The sequence below is a fragment of the Planococcus citri genome, chromosome 4 (assembly GCF_950023065.1).
Source record: "Planococcus citri chromosome 4, ihPlaCitr1.1, whole genome shotgun sequence".
In the NCBI taxonomy this organism is placed as follows: Eukaryota; Metazoa; Arthropoda; class Insecta; order Hemiptera; family Pseudococcidae; genus Planococcus; species Planococcus citri.
The window spans coordinates 47,179,362-47,201,906 of NC_088680.1; the positions used below are offsets into that span (position 1 = coordinate 47,179,362).

Sequence of the window (22,545 nt, forward strand, 5' to 3'; positions counted from 1 at the left end):
ACAGCAGTGGTTTTCATACGCCTCGAAGGTGATTGATTTTTCAAAGATGGCGTCTTTGATGTCGTCAGTGAGAAGCGTTTCTCTTGTGCGAGACTATACGAGAGGAAATTTCAATGTTCGAACGATGAGATTTCATTCTATGGTCGAAATCCAGGTGAGACGTTACTTTCATACGTCAAAATTCGTGTGGAGGTGGATTAAAACATTTTTTTTTTCTTGAAAAAGTGACCCCTATTGGAGGCCTGAAATGGAGAGAGGCGGTAGAGGATAGGCTCCTCTGTGATTTTTTTTTAGAAGTGATTGAAAAATTAGGAGAAAAGGGCCCCAGGGAAGATGGGCGAAATGGCCCCTTTCCCAGATTTGTAAAAATGTGATGGATTATAGTTGGGTCGCTCCAGAAAAAAAATTTCGAGTGAAATTTCTGTCCCCCAACTCACCTTTCTGGGACAGTATTAGCCAAAAAATGCGTTTTTTGCGAGAAAAATGCTGTATCCATGAGTTGTGAGGAAAAAATTCTGGTATCACGCGGAATGTGTAGGGAAAGCTTGGGCCTTTCAACACTTTTTTTTTCAAAAATTTTCATCATAGTGGTGGGGGTAAAATTGACAAAAGAAAACTTTGAACCGTCACAGCTCCGGATTGAAGGGTTGGGCACTAGAACTGTTTTCGCCAAAATATGTCATTTTACAAGTACTTTCTTCCTACCAATCCATAAAATTGAAAATTTGCCTGCAAAAAGCTCATATTTGCAAAAAACCTTGAAAAATACAAGTTTTTTGAGTGTTTTTTTCTTTTGCAAAATTATGCGAAATATGCCAAAAATGTAGGCATACATCAAAAAATGTCGAGCGTCAAATTCCACTTTAGAAAACATGTTATTCAAAAGGTTTTCAAAACGCTCATCTCCAGAAGCTAGCAAGGATTGTAATCATGAGCTCTGTGAATAAAAAAATATCAAAAAATTAAATTTGAGGTCAGAGCAATTTAGTTACAATTCTCACATAGTAATTGAAGAACGTACAAATTTTGATTTCAATTTTCAAAAATTTTAACATAATCTTTTTCAAATCCAAAAAGTATGTCCCATACACACATACATGCTCAAAAAATCTTGCCAAAATTCAAACATTATGATAAAATCCCAAAATTGTACTAAAAAGTCCTCTAAAATTAGATTTAGATCACGAATTGGTTCAAAATCAGATTATTGTCCCAAAATCTAGAGGTAATTTAGGTATGCGATTATAGAAACATCAGGTAACAATCAGAGGGTGTATTCAGACCCAAGTTAGGGCCTGTGTTTGAAACAGACACTACTTCAATCAGTGGGTGTTTTTAGACTCGAGTATGGACCTGTGATTGAGACAAACACAGTGAGAGTTTCAAATTCGATATTTCCAAAAATCTTTAAAAACGAACCAGGAACCTACTCCACTTTCTGGCCAAAATCAAATAGGTAATCAGAATTAAAAACAACTGTGGTTGAGACAGACATTGTTTCAATCAGTGTGTGTTTTCAGACCCTGGTCAGGTTAAGACCTGTGTTTGAAACAGACATTGTTTTAATCGGTGGGTGTTTTCAGACCCAGGCTAGAGCCGGTGTTTGAAACAGACACTGTTTTAATCAATGATTGTTTTCAGACCCAGATTAGGACCAGTGTTTGAGACAGACACTGTTTTAATCAGTATGTGTTTTCAGACTTGGGTCAGGTTAGGACCTGTGTTTGAAACAGACACTGTTTTAATCAGTATGTGTTTTCAGTCCCAGGTCAGGTTAAGACCTGTGTTTGAAACAGACGCTATTTAAATCAGTGGGTGTTTTCAGACCCAAGTAAAAACCAGTGTTTGAATCAGACCCTGTTTCAATCAGTGGACGTTTTCAGACCCAGGTTAGGACCAGTGTTTGAGACAGACACTATCTAAATCAGTGTATGTTTTCAGACCCAGGCTAGGACCTGTGTTTGAAACAGACACTGGTTTAATCAGTGTGTGTTTTCAGACCCTGGTCAGGTTAAGACCTGTGTTTGAAACAGACATTGTTTTAATCAATGTGTGTTTTCAGACCCAGATTAGTACCAGTGTTTGAGACAGACCCTATTTAAATCAATGTGTGTTTTCAGACCCAGGCTAGGACCTGTGTTTGAAACAGACACTGTTTTAATCAGTGTGTGTTCTGACCCAGGTCAGGTTAACACCCATGTTTGAAACAGACACTGTTTCAATGAGTAGGTGTTTTCAGACCCAGGTCAGGTTAGGACCTGTGTTTGAAACAGGCACTGTTTTAATCAGTGGGTGTTTTCAGGCTCAGGCTAGGACCTGTGTTTGAGACAGACACTATTTAAATCAGTGGGCGTTTTCAGACCAAAATTAGGACCTATGTTTGAGACAGACACTGTTTCAATCAGTGGGTGTTTTTAGACCCAAGTATGGACCTGTGCTTGACGCAAACACAATGAGATTTTCAAATTCAATATTTCCAAACAAAGTTATTGAGGGAAGCACGTGAAAAGTTTTTAAAAATTGCAAAAAAAAAATATGAAAAAATTACCTATTTACGTACCTATTTTTTACTTTGGACTAGGGTTAGTCCAAAATTACGAAATGATGTTTGGCGAGTACCAATACCACGGAAAAGTTGCCTTACGGGAACACATTGATATGAAACAAAAAAGAATACCAATCGACTAATGCATATTTCACAATCGGAAAAAGGCCTAACAACAAAAATTGTTATTTTAAATGTCGTTAAAATTACAAAACGTGTTTTAAATACAATTTTTGAAGTTTTTTTCCGTTATTTATCAGACCAAAAATGATGATTTTGAAAAAAAATAATCGTTTTGGAAGTATATTTTACAAAAATTCCGATAGAATAATTTTTCTCAAAAAAAATCACCAAATCTAGTTAAAGTAAGTAATAATTAAAAAAATCTTTAGATCATTTTAGGCAAGTTTTACATGCAATTATTTCTCTCTGAGGGACAATTTTTTCGCGGCATTAGAATTCCAAAAACTATTTTCAAGCTACCCTCTTTTGGACCTCAACTTGAAGAAACAATACCTACCCTGCATTCTCTCCCTTTTTTTTTTTTTTTTTGCATATTCAGTCATTGGAGCAAAGCAGCAAGATAATAACACACAAAAATACCCTCTATCCTTAATAGGCTGTGTACCTACTACTGTAGCAGAGAATGCACTAAATACAACTCAGTAATTACAGTAGCAAAGGTTAAAGGGTGGATTTTCGCAAAATTACCGAATTTACAACACACTGCCTGTTCTGCAAGTTACTCCGCCATCTCCGTATAGTTAGTAGGCTAATTTCAACGCACAATTGTGCAAATTGACCATGTTTACATAAAGATTAAAAAATATAGGTGCGATTACACGCGATATAGGTACGAGTATCATTAAACGGAGATATAACCATAATGAGTAAATTACTTCGTTAGTATATAAAGTTTGTAAAATACGAGTGTACGGCGTCGAATCGTAAATACGAGAAAATGCGGTAACGAGTCAGAGAGCTAGAGCAGGGCAATAGGCAGTGGTATAAGTACAGCAAAGCAAGGCACATTTGGTATAAGCACGTGGAGAATTGAATGAAAACACAGAGTACGAGGTACAAGATAGAAATGTAGGGGAGCCGAAGAGAGACGATGCTAAAACTCGACTTTCCTTTTGCGACCTTTTGACGAAAATCTGCGCTCCCTGAAGGGATTATAGATGTTGAACTGCTATAACAACGTAACGTTGCATTTGCCGGCATTAACAACCAAGATCATGTTAACGTCCGAGTTGAATTTGCGATTTTTAAACGGCCTCCGCTGCTGCTGTGACCACGAATATACACGTAGGTACATATATGTATAAGAGAAGATACGAGTATTTTTTTCTATAAATGTACCTGCTAGCAGGAAAATTCGATCGAAAGGAGCCAGTCTGCTGCGTTGAAATATACGACCACGTGTGATGGGTTTAATTTTAACGAGGTTTTTCATCGAATGAAAAAATATAATATTTAGCTTATAGGTGTGTAGCTGTGTACCTATACGAGTATATAAGTATTGTTTATATCGTACGTATAGGTATTATATGGCTGGTGAAGTGGTGAATGATTTCACGTTCTGCTCGTACCACTACTATTGCGCAAATATTAGGATAAAGTTGTGCGAGTATATGAAATACAAAGTGAAAGAAATCCCTTTGAGCGTTTTTTAAAACGTGAAATTACTTTTTGCTACGATGAACAGTAAAAAGCCCGCGCAAAAATAAAAGGTTATTTAATTTTGGTGTGAATTGAAAAAAAAAATTAAATGCTCGCAATAATCCTACAGCTTTTAATTTTGTTAAATGAAACGTTTTTCTTTGTTTTGTTTTATTTCTTCTTCTTTTTTAATTTTTATCAAGTGTTCGGAGTGTTACTTATATTTTTTTCACAGGTAGACTAATTATTTTAAAACGAATAATTTTCATAAAAAAGAGGTAACCAGCAGCTTTAATGAAATGTCTCGTTTGATGTTTTTTTTTCATCAAATATGGAACGCTTCATTAAAAAGGCTAATTTTCATTTAATTTACCGAGCAGGTAAGTAAAGTACCTATTCTAATAAAAATATGAAAAAGATGTCCGAAAACGAAATGAGATGTGAGATTTTTATTAATTTGAAACTACTAAATGATTCTTATTTGAGTTGATGACGTCTTTTAAAATATATAGGCTACCTACTTTCTAATTTTTATGACTTTGAGAATTTAAATATAGAAAGTAGAATTTATTAAAATTTTGTTGACGTGTTATTTTTGACTGTGTGAATCATGAGGCGTGGGTTTTGGACTCGTTTTTCGAGTCTTTGCCGACCTCTGGACTTGAAAATTTTTGAGAAACTCGAAAAAAACACCGTTATTAACAGTGATAGAAAACCTGTTTTTCAACGGCTCCCGGCTGATGAATTCTGCAATCTTATTCCACTCAATACTCATGGATGATTTAACAAAAAAAACTTACAGGTAGCTTTACCAATTTGTTATAAGAATAGACACTCAAGTTTAAAAAATTTAAAATTGCTGTAAAAGAGTTGAGAGGAATAGGCAAGTAGGTACAACTACATTATAGAACTAAAACCAAGACTGGAAAGCTTGAAAAAACTTCGAATTGAAATTGAATCTGCAACTGGAGCTAAACAAACAGACAGGAACTAAAACTAGAACTAAAATAATTTCAATTATCCAATCAGCCTCCCTCTCCACTCCAAAAAAGCTGATTATATCAGTACTAATATCCTGATTTAGAAGACAATTTTTTAATTTTTAATTTAATTTAATTTAATAATAATTTTATTGAAGATAACATTACACGGCAAGTAGGTACACAAATTAACGACACCCCTATGCCAAAGGCGAGCGGAGGCCGGTAAACAATAGACAATCAAAGACAACAAAGCAAAAAACAAAAAACAAAATAAAATAATAAGTATAAAACGCAGATATTTCAACCAAACTATAGAAAAGAGCTGACAAATTACAAAGTAATGGTATGAAAAGAGAGAGAGAGAGAGAGAGAGAAAGAAAAAAAAAAAAAAAAAAAAAAAAGAAAAAAAAATGATTAACAAAACTACGAAACATAGTACAATATAATGTTGGAGGGGAGGTGGAGAGTAAATGGTATCAAAAAACAAAAAAAACAAAATAAATTGAAAAGCCAATGCAGCAAAAACTAGACTATTGCAAGAGGTATTTCTTTATGGCCCTGTCCCTCAATCTTCCACTGGCTATCCCCCTAATTGTTGCCGGTAGCGAATTGTACATTTGTGGCCCCCTGAAGCCAAACTGTGCCTGAGAGTGTGCCTTAACCCAATTAGGTACCCTGAGCCACATTTCACCAGCTCCACGCAGGCCTGAACGCATCTCTCTCCTGCCAACTGTCCCACCCATTTTTCCAATTAGTCTACATGTTTCTACTTTTAATATATCATTCAAGGCAGGTACCTCTGCTTTCTGAAATGCTTCTGTGGCTGATGAGTACCTATCTAAACCCACCAAGGTCTTAACAGCTCTATGCTGTAAAACCCTGATTGGCTGAAGATAACAATCAGCACACCCTCCCCAGACAGGTAGCGCATAACGTAGCACTGGCTCCACAACAGCCCTATACATCCTCCTCAAATGATATTTCCCTAAAAATTTAGACAAGTAATATAAAAGATAATTCAGACTTCTCATTTTACCCCTTAATAATACACAATGATCCATCCATGAGAGTGTTTCATTGACTACAACTCCCAAGTATTTGTAATTTGAGACTCTTTCCAAAGGTAAGCACAAGCAGTCTACTTCCTCATTTTCACAAGTGTGTACAATAATTGGTAGTCTCCATTCATACCCTATTTTAAAAGCATAGTACACACATTTTGATTTTGATATGTTCAATTTCAGTTTATGACACCATAACCAACGGACAATTTTTCTCAAATCTTCCTCCAATACCCCCTTCAGTTCCCCTCCTGTCCTTCTAGCACAAACCAGTGCAGTGTCATCAGCGAAAGAGTACAAGGTACCATGCAAAGTCAATTTTAAGAGATCATTAATATAAATAAGAAAAAGAATTGGTCCCAATACACTTCCCTGTGGCACCCCTGCTTTTATATCTCTCCAGCTACTCCGAATATTGCCAACTTTAATTCTTTGCTTTCTGCCACTTAGATAGGATTTGAACCAGGCCAACATGAACCCACGAATACCACAGTTGGCTAGCTTTCCGAGTAAAATTTTATGATCCACACTGTCAAACGCCTTCCTTATATCAAGATAAGCAGCCGCCACCCGCGAATTCTTTTCAACCTCATCTGTTATCTGAGTTATATGTTCAGCCAATGCCTGCTCTGTTGATCTATGTGGAAGAAAACCAAACTGTCGCTCAGAGAAAACCCCCATTTTAGTAAGAAAATTCAAAATTTGCTTTTTAACCACAGTTTCAAAAATTTTTCCTACAATTGGCAAGAGAGAAATAGGCCTATAGTTAGATACCTGAGTGAGGTCTCCAGTCTTAGGTACAGGCACCACCTCAGCGTTCTTAAGACATTGTGGAAATCTACCACTATATACGGCAGCATTGAATACTTGAGCAATAGGCCCAGCTATGATCTGTGACACCCCCTTGAGAGCATTTATCTTAATTCCATCATAGCCACAGCTATCTTTTTTAGGTAGAGCATCAATAATGGTTTTTATTTCACCTTGCTGAATTTCAGAAAATGCAAATGAGTTAGGCAAGACCTCACTAGTAAATTGACTATCCATAATTCGATCATCATCAATTCCTTCCACTGTACCCGCAAAAAATTCATTGAAATGCTCAGCTATAAGTTCTCCATCTCCACTATGTACTGATCTCATCTCATTTCCTACTTCTATTTTGTCAATGCCTTTAACACTTCTTCCTGCAATCTCATTCAAGAACCTCCAGTACTGTTTCGCATCAGGTTTCAGTTTATTAGCCTTTCCATCATAAAAATTTAATTTATCACGTTTTACCAACAGAGTTACACGCCTGGATGCTTCTTTATAATTATCCTTCAGGCATTGATTTCCAGGATATTGCCTCATCAATTTATACAGTTCCCCCTTAATTTTGGAAAATTTCATCAACTCAATAGAGGCCCATTCCCTCCTTTTTTTCAGTGCACCTTTCTTTAATCTACTTGTTTTAGCACCAGCAATGCAGTCTTTGAGTTTCACTATAATATTGTTCATACCATCCTCAGCATTCTCATTCCCAATTAAACTCTCCCAATCAACTTCCCTTACCAACGTTTTGAAAATATCCTCATTAAACATTTCAATTTCTATCGAATTCACATGTTTCTCAAAACTTAGGCCAGGTAGTTTCAAATCAATGATTATTGCTTCGTGATCTGAAAAGTGCACAGACTCCAGAGTATACATGGTCTTAAGTTGTCTTTCATTTGGTAAGTGAGAACCCTTAACCAATAGGTGATCTATACAAGTACTACTGGTGAGACCTATGCGAGTGGGCTCATTTATGATACTTTTAAAACCATAAGAATCTACAATATCTAAATATCCAGCACATTCATCCCTATTCATCAAATTCAAGTTGATATCACCTACTAAGACTGATGTTTCCGCACAATTTCAGATGTTTTCTTCAAGTTCTTGGTGGAATAGCGTTTTATCACCATGACAAAATCTGTATAGTAAGAAAAAAGTCAATTTACTGGCCCTGTAATTAGGCTTAGCATTTGTCAAACTAATATCAGCCCTAATACCATTGAAGGTAGAGGTACCTATACAGGATACCCTAGAAGTTAGTCTTTTATGCACATAGAGGAGAACTCCACCTGATCTGCCAGATTTTCTTTCATCTAAGTATACACAATATCCCTCCAGAGCATATCTATTAACTTCAGTAGGCCCAATCCAAACCTCAGAGAGGGCAATAATATCGAATTCCACATTTCTATCTAAAAACCCCAAAAGATGATCAAAATTTCTCCGAATAGAGCGGATGTTAAGGGACAGGACCTTTAGAAAACTATTACTAGGATACATATAGATAATTAATTACTACTACACCAATATCATAAAAAATACAACAAAGTACACTTGGATTTCTGAGAACAAATTCAAACAAAATATATACCATTGAATGAAAAAAAATGAAAAAAAAACCTCCAGATTCCAAATACTTGATAAATACTTTTAAGCTGCATGGCATTGAATTAAACTTAACCGTCACCATGATGACTAGTATCCATTGACACAGAAGCCAATAAATCCTGTGCCTGCCTGACAGACCTAATCTCTACCACCTTAGCCCCCTCTGCTTTCTCCCTCACATAAATGTTACAGTTACGGGTCCAAACATAATAATTAATCTTAGTTAACTTGCGTGCTTCACGGTGAATGGCCGCTCCCAGCCGAGTAAGATGCTCATCAATAAAAACTTGTAATGTATTCCCACGTACTCGAGTACTCTTAGCAGCACGGATAATGCGTTCTTTGAGATGTCTATTGACAAATTTCACCACAATGGGTGCTGGGCACTTCCTGGATGGTAAACGATGACATGCATCAATGTCCTGGGCACTAACCTCAATTCCAATTTTTGAACAGTATCCAATTACACATTTGTAGACATCCTCATTGTCACTCAATGGCACACCAGATATAATAACATTGTTGCGACGTGTATATCGCTCCATCGCCTCAAATTTATTGTCTATCTCGACTGGCTGTGCCACATTCTGGGCATTTTTCAGACTTTGGACTGTCGCATCAAGATCAGAACTTTTCGTTTCAAGTGACTTGATTTGTGTCTCCGCATCCTTCAGACGTTCGGATATCGAGTTAAGCTGAGTACTTATACCTTCCACTGTTTTCTTTACTTCCTCAACTTTCTGGGCACTTTTCTCGATCGAATTCAGCCTTGTCTGGATTGGCTCCATAGCTTTTGTAAATAGCATCTGGATTTGAGCCATTGTTGCTGGCTGTGAGCTGACTGAACTCTTGAAAACCTCCTCGTCTATCTTGTATTGCTCTATATCACTCTGGATACCATCACTCCCAATGGATTCTTTCCGCGATCGTTTATTCTTACGTTCCACCTTATTATCACGACAGGGTAAGCACCTCCAGGTGGCCCTATTATCTTTAGATTTGTGTACCCAAGAGGTATCAAGCATATTGTTGCACTTCGGATGGCTGTATAAAAGGCAGGCAGTACACTCGCAATAAATCTTGTCCAATTGATCTTTACATATGCCGCATTTATCCATCTTGAAGCCAGTAACGAAATTTTCCTGCAACTTGAAAAACTGGTTTTGTAGGTAGTTGATGTAGGTATGCCTCAACACAGACTCTGATAAACAGTCAAACTGACAGTCCGTGAAAACTGACACTGGTAACGCCAGAAACTGGTTGCGGAGGTTTCAGAAACTAGTCTTCCTAATCACCAACAGCTAGGTCTTGACTACGAACCCATGTAGCCCAATGACTTCGCAAATATCGAATAAAAATCTCGAATTACAATTAATTTAGAGCGAAAATGTCAGATTATGGGTCGCCAATCGCATCATGAGGGCTAGATTCGACAAATAATACAAACAGCAGCCACCATCCATATAAAATACCATCAATATTGAATTCACAAAATATCCATTATCAGTTCATTACACTATCAGTAACACTTCACGAAAAAATCAAATTATTAATTATATACGAGGGTAAGAACATAGAATCAAACACCAAACGATACACAACCACTTCACTGAGTCATATGCATTAATTCGATTCGAAATATCAATTAACATTAGAAATATCAGTGAAAACTTAGCAACGAGGTGTTATCACGCAGAGCAGCGTTTATATTATGTGGTGTAGGAATTAGGAATAAGAGAGAATTTTAGAACTAGGAACAAATAATGAGAAGATAGGTATTAGGAAATTTTATGATTAGGAAATATTGGGATGGGTTTGGATTAGGATAAGACAAACCTACCTAACCACATAATACAAAAATGCTCTATTTTAATTCAAATACACGAAGATATGTTTCAACCAATACTCAATCGAAAGAAAGGGATTTTATTTACAAGGTAGGTAGAACCTACATCATACACAATCTTAGTTGGAACGTATCCCAGTGTGAAAATAAACTCGAAAAGTAAATTGAATTTACATACATTTCTAGACATTGCAAGCAAGTCGAAATAGTTGGAAATCTACTAAATCTATACCTAGATTATTCAGATTGAATCACTGTATTAAATCCTTACCTAGATTATTCAGATGAATTCTAACTACTTTACCATTAACCTAATCATTACCTTGACCATATCAATCGTAGTTGGACTGAATCTATTCATAGATTATATCGTAGCCCTATACTTTGAAATAAGAACCTAAATGCTGACCAACATATTGGCTAGAGGATTTCCCTCAGCCCTGCCGGTAACTCGACCAGGAAACTTACTCCATTAGAATTGATGTCCAATTAATTAGTGAAATAAATTCATAGCAACACAAAATAACACTCGCGTTACCGGAGAAATTATATCATTTTAATAAGTTCAATTTTAAACAAAATACTCGAATTCAGCCATGTAATGACTGGTAAATTTAAAGATAAAAAATTACAGAAAAAATACGAACGCACGTTCTTAATCGAGTGGAAAAAACATACTGAAGAATAGGTAGGTATTACCTATTGTCATAATCACTCGAGTTTCCCACCATAGATTTTAACCTTGAAATGGGCTCATTGAATTTATGTACTAAGTTTTGCCTAACTATTTCTATTCAGGCTCGTCTATAGCACATAATTTCTCCCCCTGCCAAAGAGAAAATCTGTGGAAGGGAAAACTCGAATGCAAGACTGAAAAATTACGTTAAACTATTGAAAAAAATTAACAATTAACAAGAACTATTGAAAAAACAGCTAATCTAAACTCGAGTATGATTAACAATGAAAATGTAAAAAACAAAGAAAAAACAATAACAAAAAGAATAACATGAAAACGACTATCGCCAGAAAACACACTATCCAAAAACGAAAAATGAAATTACAATACAATAAGATTCACGATGATAACGTAATAACTCGAAACGGAAAATACAAAAGAAAAAACCAAAAATTTACAAAAAGGAAAAATTCTGAAACCGAATCTTATTTCTTCTTTTTAATAAGATATTCTTCTACCGGATAGAAGTTATCTCGTACTCTTAATTTTAGAACATTTTAAAATCTTTTTCTGCAAAATTTTGTGCATTTTTTTACGGACGATTAAGCTACTCCATCGTACAAATAACGATCTTTCAAATTTTGAAGTTTTCATCATCAACTTTGGCATGTTTAAAAAATACGAATTGAAAAAACCATCTATAATAGTCAAATTAAAAATTACTGTTTTGAAAATTTATTTTAAAAATGATACCCACTGGCCACTATTGGGTAAATTATGTTATTGGTTCAGGTTCTAAAAATATTTCTAGACCATCTTCAAGTGACGAAAAAACGTTGAAATTGAAGAAATTTTGCCCATCTCCCATCCCTTACCACCATCTGAAAAATTGTGGATTTTGAAATAAAAATTCACATTTATCATCAAGTTTACCAGAAATTTTGAAATTTCTGAAGTGTAAAGAGAACCAATTTTGTGAAAATTTTTTCACGTTGCATTCAAGCCAAAAAATTCTACCTAAAGAAAATACCAAACTGCTCTTCCAGACTAGAAAATATTGGGAGAGATAAGATTTTATTTTCAGTAGGTAATTTTTTTCTCTAATTTTTTGAATGATGGGTCGATGAAAGCATCGCAAAAATGTGAAGAATCACTTTTTTCGAATCCATTGCGACTAGACTCCGGTCGTATCGAAGCCAATTCATCTGTGATACCAGCTAATTTTATGTTCAACATTTTGTAAGTACCTAATCTACCTTCAGACGATACGTTCACCAACCTGGCGTAGGTACTTCGCGAGTATAAAATTAAACTGCGAAATTGCAAAGAAGAAAAAAATTAAGTTATAAATTTGGTAAAACGGGTTAATATTAGTACTCGAAGACGAATTACGCCCAATTTGTAAATACGTAAAAGGGGTAGTGTAATAGGTGTAACAAAATATTTCCCTCAGTCGGGGATAAATAGCGAAAGCGCAGAACGGGCCGGCAGGGATGGGTAAACTTTTTGGAATTATTAAAGAGTTCTCATAAATACTAACGCATCTGCAGAAACAACGAGCTGATGTTTTAATTATAGGGAATCTTGAACGAGGGGCGTGTTGGTGGCTTACTGGTAAGGTGCATTCGCTGGCTGTACCTACCGTCTTCGTTGGGGAAATTAAAAGCTGCCACCTGCTACCTTAAGTTTTCGTTTATTTCTTTTACACAGACGGCGGTGTAAGGTATATATAAGGTGGTTCTGAATGGCGAATGGGCGACCAACGACTTGTTATTTCGGATTATAAAAAAATGAAAATAAATAAAGGCAAAAAGAGATGCGATTTTAAAAAATAATTCCGAGACGACGTCGTCGTCGTCGTTGCTGGCGGATGTGATTTGCGTGCAAATGTCGTTCGATGGTGATAACGTTTTTTCTCTCTCTCTCTCTCTCTCTCTCTACTTTTTTTCGTCTGTGCAGCAGGAAAATAGGTATGAAATTTCAGCTTGGCGGTGGTTAAGTATAAAGTCGCTGCCGTCAACGTTGCATATTCTATACCAACTACACCACACAGTGTCGAGTGTACGAAGAAAAGAAGGATGTAAGAGGAAAAATAGCGAAATAGAATTATATAGGCTACGTGAAGGCGAAAGCGAAACGTATTGGATTGTTGAAAAAGCATTTTTTAATATAATACCAGGGTGAGCATAAAGCTTTCGGCTTTTATACGTTATAACAATATAAAAGAAGCGGCGCGGCGCGAAATTCTTTTTATTTGAACTATCCGGTATAACTTTCTTTACTTACGCGTTCTCTCTTTCTCGCTCCTTCTTCTCACGTCAATTTGTCTCGGCAGGAAAATTATCGCCGGCTCGGATTCCCAACAAAGACCCTGATAAATAGTACGCTAGCGCCGGATTTACCCGGAAAAGCCTACAAATCAAAATCAAAATCATTTTTGATTATCGGATTTATACACAGACCGAGTAGCTACATACAAGGCTGGGCCGGGTCGCGGGCGCGAAACGATACATTTACAACGAACACGTGAACAATTCACCCCCTCTCAACCGATTCGCACAACGCGACAAAACGACGAGTAAACGCTCGTTATAACAGATGAAGATCTTGTTAATTTTAATAATAATGATTTATTAGGTGTATTTTTATCTGGAATAGAAATCATTATTAATTGTATATGGTGAAGGGATTATTTAGTTGGAACTCGTTGCTTTTAACTAGGTGAAGGTTTTTGTTGTATATATGGAAACGGAAACAATATGCATATTAACTCGTCAGTTTTTAAAATTGATGTGCAGCTTTTTTGCGATGATTTACGACCGAACCGGGTTTCACTAAAGATTAAATTTAACCGCGTCTTTTACGCGTAGGTACGAGTACCTTGAAGAGGGAAGGAGAGGAAGAGTGTATGGTAGTCGAGTTGTGACGTCATTTTTCCACTTATGTAGGTAAATAGGTTTTTGTCATTTTTAAAAGTAGGCAAAGGAAAATGTATAGACGAGTATAACCAGAAAAAAACTCTATTTTATTTTAATATCTAGGTACGAGTTGAAACAGTTGCCTATGAAATTCCATCTCACAATACCGTTCATTTAAAAAAAATTATGCCAGTTATTCTGATTGCGATAACAAATAATTCCTACTCAAGTGTAAATTGGTTGGCTGACTCTAGAGATTGAAGGAGCAAAAGTGTTATGTGACTTATGTGTATAGAGTGTTGAATAACTCAAGAACATGTTCTATCAGTTTTTATCCTAATACATTAAGGAATTATGATAGATTACAATTTTCAGAGTGTTCTAAGTATTGAGCTTCAATTTTTAATAAATGCCAAACATGAACATGAACTAATTTGTAGGACTTATGCTTAACAAAAAAAAATACTGTTCATATTTTTCCTATTTACAAAATTAAAGACTCTAAAACATTGAAAATTTTGATCTATGTATTAGGTATAATTTATAACTCCCTTCATTTTGAAATCGTGCTGAAATTGAAAAGACTTTGTTTTTCAGTACTCTGCAAAATGGTGCACCAGATTCAAATAATCTGTGATAGCTCATTCCATTCCTGGAAATTGGCTGCCCAATGAAAAGGATTTCCAGTTACGTATCTTTCGAAGTAGCTGGGCGGAGAAATGAATTTTTTTGACAAATCGCAAATTTAAAAGCCAAAAAAATGTCATACCAGGGCTTGCATCCAATTTTTCCAAAAAAATGTAACTTAAGTGACAAAAAAAGCATGAAAAAGTAAACTTGAGCAAGACATTTTCAATGCAGACAAAATCACAAAAAAAACATCGCAATTGAATTTATTGCAAAAAAAATTATGGAACAAAACTTTCCAACTGAAATTTGATAATGGAACTCGATCAAAACGTTGACAACTTTTGCAAAAAACAGGACTTTTGAAAATTATGGCCAAAAAGTGAGATTATTTCGCAACGTTTTGGCAAAAAAGCGAGCCTTTTCATCAATTTTTGGGGAACAAATTAAAAAATTTCTTAGACACTTTTCCAGAAAGCAACCATTTTGAGCAAACATTTAGCAAAAAACAAGACTTTGTGACACTTCTGTTAAATGGCAAGACTTTTCGCAATTTTTGGCTGAACGCCCGAGATCATAACAATTTCAGCAAAAAACTAAGTTTTTTAGACATTTTTTTGCAAAAAAAAAAGGCCATTTTTCAGACAGTTTTAGCCGAAAAGTAAGTTTGTCAATTTATGACAGAAAATGAAATTTTTTTGCAACTTCAGGAGACGAATTTTTCTAATTTTTGGCAAAAAACTGGATTTTTTGGCAAATACTGTCAGAAAAACACGACTTTTTCTTAACACGTTAAAAAGGAGATTTTTTAGCAGTTTTTGGTTAAACGTGAGAACTTTTGAAATTGTTTGCCAAAGAATCCACAATTTCTTATCAATTTTTGAATAGAAAACGAGACTTTTTGTCAGATTTGACGAAAGGCGAGACTTTTTGCGATTTTTTGCAGAAGACCAGGAATGGAAAGCTGAAAGATGAAACTTTTGGCTTTAGATTTTAGCTTCTAATAAGTTTATAAAACTTAAGCTTTAGCTTTCGGCTTTTCAAATTTTTTCAAATGAGATGAATCGAAAGGAAAACGGAAACTCACAGCCACAACGAAAAAAAAAACGAAAAAACAGAAAAAAAGAGAAAAGTAAAACGTGAAAATTGAAAAATGACTCAAACAGAAACTGAACTAAATAAAAATGCAAAAAATCTGAAAGCAATCTGAATAAATAAAGCCTTTGGCTAGCTTTTAGCTTTCAAAACCCCAAACTTCCTCGGCTTTCCTCTTTTAAGCTTTTAGCTTTCAGCTGGCTTTCCATCTCTGCAGAAAACGTGAGTTGTAAACTTTGAATTTTTGAGCATTTTTTTTCAAAACAAAAATCTTTAGTAACCAGAATTTTTTTCTAAAAATAATCAGAAGCAGGAAAAAGCGAAATTATTATACTCAATTTTTTGAATCTTTATGCCAAATATTCTATCAAATTTTTGAAAATTTGGGGGGAAAACCTGTAAAGTTGTTATCAAAGGCATTTTTATTAGCCTATCAAATTTTAAGCAAAAAATATATTTTAATTTTTAAAGTTCTCTTTTGCGAAGAGACTTACCCCCCCCCCATTAGTTTTTTTAAACGCTTCTTTTTTGAGACATTTGTATCAAGTTCAAAAATTCAACTTTAATCTTAATCAGTGAACTGAATCTTGAAAAGAATTTCATTCCTTTGGATCAGATACAAAACGAACTTTGTTGTGATAGAAAATTTTACGATCCACAAGTTTTTTTTTTGTTTGTTTTTTTCATTTTATTCATAGTACGTACGTTTGATTGGGACTAACAATGCTTTATTTAAAAAATAAGACAAAATTTTCAGCCCAAATGTGATTTTTTTGAATTTTAAAATCAATGCTAATTTTTCAACTATCGAGGTAAAAAAATTTTAAAAATTGAAAAATGTTGACATTTATGTAATTTAAAAGAAAGAAATAATGATTTTTTACGTTTCCTTAAAATATCATCAATTGAGTTCAATAATTAGGAGCTGGGTTGTGCAGCGTTGAGGGATCGTATCCAAAAAATGATCGGTAGGTGTCTATTCGAACTATGTACAAGAGAACTTTTTGGAAATCGCTCATTGATTTAATCCATTTTTTTTTACACCAGCATGACCGGGATTTGTGGGCAGCTCACAAAAAAAAAATGAATTTCAGCAGCAAAATCGATATTCAATTGAATTTAAAGTACTCCAAAATTGCTCAAAATTGGCATAAATTGGCACATGAATTGAATGTTTGTTACTTCTGAAAACGTGGTTTCTGTTCTAGAGTCATTTAAAGAGAAATCAAGTTTTGAGGGTCAATTTTGATCATAACTTCGGGGAAAATAGTTTTCTTTAAGGCTCAAATTTTGTACGAAATGCCGAAAAACTTTGAGAACCTTCTAGTTATTTGGATTAATAATTCCATCGCCACGTTTTAAATTCCTTTTTTTTCACTTTTACTTCAAAAAATTTTCATTTTACATTTTTTTTTTGTTGGGAACAAGGTTCTTGAAAATGATGCAATTTTTTCACTCAATCAGAAAGTGGGACTCCAACAAAGATGACCAATAAGCTATGTACTAAACTGGAATAAAATGTAAAAAATATCAGCTGTTCATTCGCAATTTCAAAAGTTTTTTGAAAAATGTCGCCGCCAAACTACACATTTTCTCCCTCATATCAAAAGTGTGATCGTGAACAATCAAAACATCATTTAATATCAAAACATTTCCACATTTTCACCTCCTTTCTGATTTTTATTTAGGAAAATATCTATCTGTCGGTTTTGAAATACAAATCGAAGTCTTTATCTATAAAATCGAATTCTTAATTAAATTAATAAATTAATTCTATACGTAGGTAGTTATTTTCAAAAAGAAATTAAAATAAAAAAAAGGAAGCTAATTTGGTAGAAATCAGTTCAAAGTTTTTCACTCTTTAACAAAATACACTAATTATATTTCGTGTTCAATTTGTCGAGAATTCGATAAAGCCAGTCATCGAATTAATAATAATTCGACTAGAAAGTGGAACGAGCTTTTGTTTCTGAGCCGACGACTGCCGACTCGCCCTGCACGCGATTTCCTTTCGTCACGTTGGAAATATTTTTCTAATTAGCGGCAAAATCGCACCACTGTCGTCGCCGAGTCGTGTTATTATTGTTTAGAATTCATCGGTAAACGTAAATTCTATAGATTCAATTTAAACGCGGTAAGATTTCATCCCCTTTCGAGTCCCATATCATTATGAGTAGATATCCGATCTAATCTGTGTGCTCTGTGTTGGTGTGTATAGGTATAGTCTGTTGGGTTAAATGTGAAGAGCTCTCGCAGCACAGGCCAATTTTTATTATAATTTTTTTTTACAGCAGTAGGTATAGATATGTATAGCATCATGTTCATAATACCGAACTGAGGTGTGGAATACGATGGAAATAGCCAATGGGGTAATCATATTATGTGTATTAAAGAGGAACTCGATTTATTTCGCATATTTTTACCTCTGTTTTGGCGCGACGACGACGAGAAACATTAAAATAAGCAAATAACACGACATCGCATTACCGCCTAGCCATCCCTCGAGACGCCATTGTAAATGATTACCACAATAAGCCGAAAAGAACGAAGTGCTTTTGCGAGAAAAACGCCACGAGGGCTTCTAAAATAACCTATAACGACGAGCCAAACATCCAGTCTTTTTGTAGACCAATTCGATGCAAAATTTGCACTTGCACTTTTTCCTTCATTTCAAACTTGAGAATAGCCTACTTATTTTTTTCTATAAATGTTCAAAGAAGATAACTTGAAATTTATAACGATCAAATTGAAAATAATTTATTTTAGGAATCCAAATTATACGAAAGTGCCCAAAAATGGATTCAAACCCAATTTTCAAAATAAACTGGGCGAATTCTTTTCTTTTTTTTCACATAAAATTTAAACGATTCAACGTAGCTTTGTAAACGTGCTACAGACACGTGTCAAAATTGAAAAATATTATTCAAACGCGAAGTCAGAGACAAAAATAGTATCTCAAAATGGAAAAAAGGTGCTAAGTAGGCGGTGTTTCGCGACATGTGTACCTATATTATTTTTTAATTTCGTTGTTTTTGAAACCAGCGAGAAGGCGAAAGCGAAATGAGGAGCTGTTAATATGAAATTTATTATAGAACACAATAATAATAATAAAAAAAACTTAATTACAATAAAAATATAATATTAAAAAAAGAAAAGAATATGAAAAAAGAAGTATATTTACGTCATCTTTGTAACGTGTAAGGGTAAACATTTTAATTCTTAGCGAAGGGTTGACGAGTCGGTTAAATTATATTAGTACGGTGGTGCGACGACTATAATAAAAACATTTTTGTTGTATCTAGACCAGCGAAGGGAGACCGAGGAGACGAGAAAGGCGCAGGCGGTGCGAAAAAATAATAAAGCAAACGTTAAATTAAACATAATTAGTTCGACCCAACGAAGCGAAGAAGAATTTGTTAATAAAACTATATCTATGTACTTGTATAGGTGCATATGCTGGAGATCAATGCGTTCGTTGCGATGATAATCGCGTATAGTCGTAGCAACAATGCGAAAAAGTAGATAGGCAATGTACCTAGCTACGTAAACGTATATATGGTTTTAAAAAGAAAATAACCATTTCGTAATTCGTATATATATATTAACATTTAGGAATGTGCATTGTAGTATCAGGCTATACACAAAACGTCGAGGAAACTGGGAACAGGTTTCGCGAATACTACGTACATACCGGTGCTGAACGTTTGAAATGTTAATTAACTCGAAAACATCCCTCACGTTGTATAAAGGGGTGAATTTTACCCTTTCTGCTAGTTTAACAAATCCTATAATCATACTCCGCTCGTATTGCCCGTCTACTTGTTTTTAGCAAAACGATATAAATACTACGTCGTGTACAGGATGAGCGTAAAATCGCGACGAAGAATTTTTTCTACCGAAAGTTCAAGTTGAATGACTTAATTCCTTTGAAAAATCTTTCAATTTTTCTCAAAAAAGAGAGGGAGTAAAATAACATAATGTTGAACTAGACTGAAAAAATTCAGCATGCTGCAGATACTGCTCACTCATCTGGAACTGAACTTACCTAATTCTGCAGATTATTTTGAATCCGAGACTCGCACACGTTAAAAGGGTGGTAATTTTCCGAACAACGTGTAGTCAGTCAACGCTGTTTTTATTGATACCCGGCTCTTTGAAATTTAAGTATCATCGGGCTCGTATTACGAGTTCAACACTAAAATATGTTATCTGTTTTTGCACGTTTATAACTGACAGAGAATAATGAAGCTTATAAAGTTAGATATAACAATAATATCCTATTTCCACTGTATCTCGTACGTTTACTCGACATAGTCTGCAATTTTTAATGTTAATTTTCGTTTTCGGCCAAGTTTAATGAGTTTGGTAGGAAAAAGTACTCGTTTTGATTTTTTTTCTGCGTGCGGCGAGGTTGTCGTATTGAACTATACGATGAGGCTTCGTGGTGTCGTTATATTTTATGATAAATTATTCGGTTCATTGGGGAATTTATCGACGAGTGGAAATTGATCTTCGCGTCGACATGATTTTTTACTCGTATTATAGGTATCAATTTTAAGACATTTTTATAGGGTGTTTTTTGTTTTGAATTGTAGAAAATCCAAGTTTCTTTTTGTCGTGATTCATATTAAAGCTCCTCCTTCTAGATCTATTTGAAAGACTATGGGTGTGGCGTGAAATTTTTCGAGGTCAACTCAGGTAGAGTACCTATGAAAAAAAAATCAGTATTCCATCGCGAGCAAAAAAAATGAGGTCATTACCAAAATTCAGATCCTGATGCCAACAGATCTATGAATAAGTACCTACCTATCTTAAAGATCTCAAATAAATTGAGATGAACGTCGAATCTTCCAATTCGCAGTATTCTGACAGATATTTTCTCACGAGAAAAGTCAACTTTTTCAAAAAAAATTAGTTTACCTACTGATTTAGGTAGATACCCATTTGCAAAAAAAAAAAAAAATAAATGAGAATTTGTCGATATAAAAAAATTTTTTGATTACGACCAAACTGTGTTTGTGACCACTTCTATTTAACTGATTATAGGTGCAATTTTCTGAAATTTATTTCTATTTGTAGGTATTAATCAGTAGGTACCTATACCAACACATTTTAAATTATTTTCTATTAAAATAACCTACTGTCAGAAGTCAGAGAAAGATATAAATTTTGGGAAATTGCTCTTAAATTGATTCAACAGGTGCCTAACGAGTATAGTTACTCGTAATCTCAGTTTATAGGGGTAGCTAAAATTTTATTTAGGCCATTTTAAAATAATTTCTCCAAAATAATATCATCAAAAGCTCACTGGAGGCAGCACTGACAGAGTTCGGACGACAAAACTTGATTGAGTGTTAACCCCCCCTCCCCAAAAAACGAATAAAACACCCCTTTAAAACATGTTTTTTTTTGTTTTTAATTTTTCAGTCAGTTTTTGTACACATTTCTACTTGGAAAAGAGAGATAGAAATATCAAATTATCAGTGTTTTCATTTAATACAAAAAAAACTGCCAGTTTTGTCTTTTTTTCAAACTCTGTGCATTGATCACGGTGAATCAGATTTTCTAATTACATCATCACAACCAACAATTTTTTAGGTAATAAATAGGTACACTACCTATTTATTATTTTTTCCCCGGGGGGGGGGGGATATTCAGTTCGTCTGGGAACGTGAAAATGCTAAATTTGCCCCTGATGACAATGTTCCTGCATTTTCTGTCCAATTACGTATTTCATTTTTTTTTTCAAAAGTGCAGGTAGGTAATGTTTTAGGGGTTCCACAACTATAGCCTACATCTCACTTATTCCCAAGGTGTTCTCAGAGTTTATACTTACAAACTAAACTTAGAAAACTAAACTATTTGATTCGTTTCCTGGCACAACATTTTGACACTCAACACATGGTAAAAATTTATTATGCTCTTTATCAATCTATGCTGCAGAGTATGGCTTGTTCATCTGGGGGGGGGGCAGCGGACTATCACTTAGAACCTATTCATATTCTACAAAAATGGGCAGTTATGAGCATTGTAGGTAAAAAGAGGGGGGAGTACAAAAAACGATTTTCAAAAACTAGAAATTCTGCCTATTCAAAAACTCTATCAAGTCCAGGCAATTGACTATATACAAAGGAATAGGTCCAAATTTAGAGTTTATGTGAATGAGAGGGGGAGGAAAATTGATAACACTGTTGCTCCCCTACCTAGATACAGACGAGATAGATCGGGTGCTCAGGCTCTGTGGTGTTTGTCGAGGCTGTTTAATGCAGTGATGAGTAGAGGTTTGGGCTCTCAGCTGGGTAGATGCATTCATTTCAGTTTATTCCGGGATGATAGTCTGTTCTAAATGAATTTGTCTTTCTGGCATGTTGATAGATTATTTTTTGGTTTACTACTGATGGACTTCGCCGATGTGTTCCTTCACAATTTTCAAATTTTCCGATGTTGTCATTATTTTTAGTTTTGTTTTATATTCATTTATTTATTTACTTATTTATTTTGGTTTTGTTTGTTTTTCTTTTTTTTCTTCTCCTTCAAATTGTTAATTTTTTTTCACAATATTTATTGTTTATGAACAATGTTACCATGGAGGCCCCCTTGCTCGCATAATTGCGCATTGGGGGTGGGGATATTTTGTAATTTTGAAATATTTTTTGGAAATAAATGTATTGATTTGATTTGATTTAATTTGTTCTGAGAATTGTC

The 22,545-nt window shown here is 34.7% G+C and overlaps 1 protein-coding gene across 5 annotated transcripts in view; it reads right to left on the bottom strand.

The window, feature by feature from the left end:
- Positions 1–22,545, bottom strand: part of LOC135842556 (CUGBP Elav-like family member 3-A) — a 222,793-nt gene that overhangs the window by 195,859 nt on the left and 4,389 nt on the right. Inside the window, exon 2 of one of the 5 annotated variants that reach the window (XM_065360068.1) lies at positions 13,487–13,612. The exons of the other annotated variants lie outside the window; for them this stretch is intronic. The gene's annotated coding sequence lies outside the window, so the exon portion shown is untranslated. The remainder of the gene's footprint in view (positions 1–13,486; positions 13,613–22,545) is intronic. 5 annotated transcript variants of the gene reach the window in all.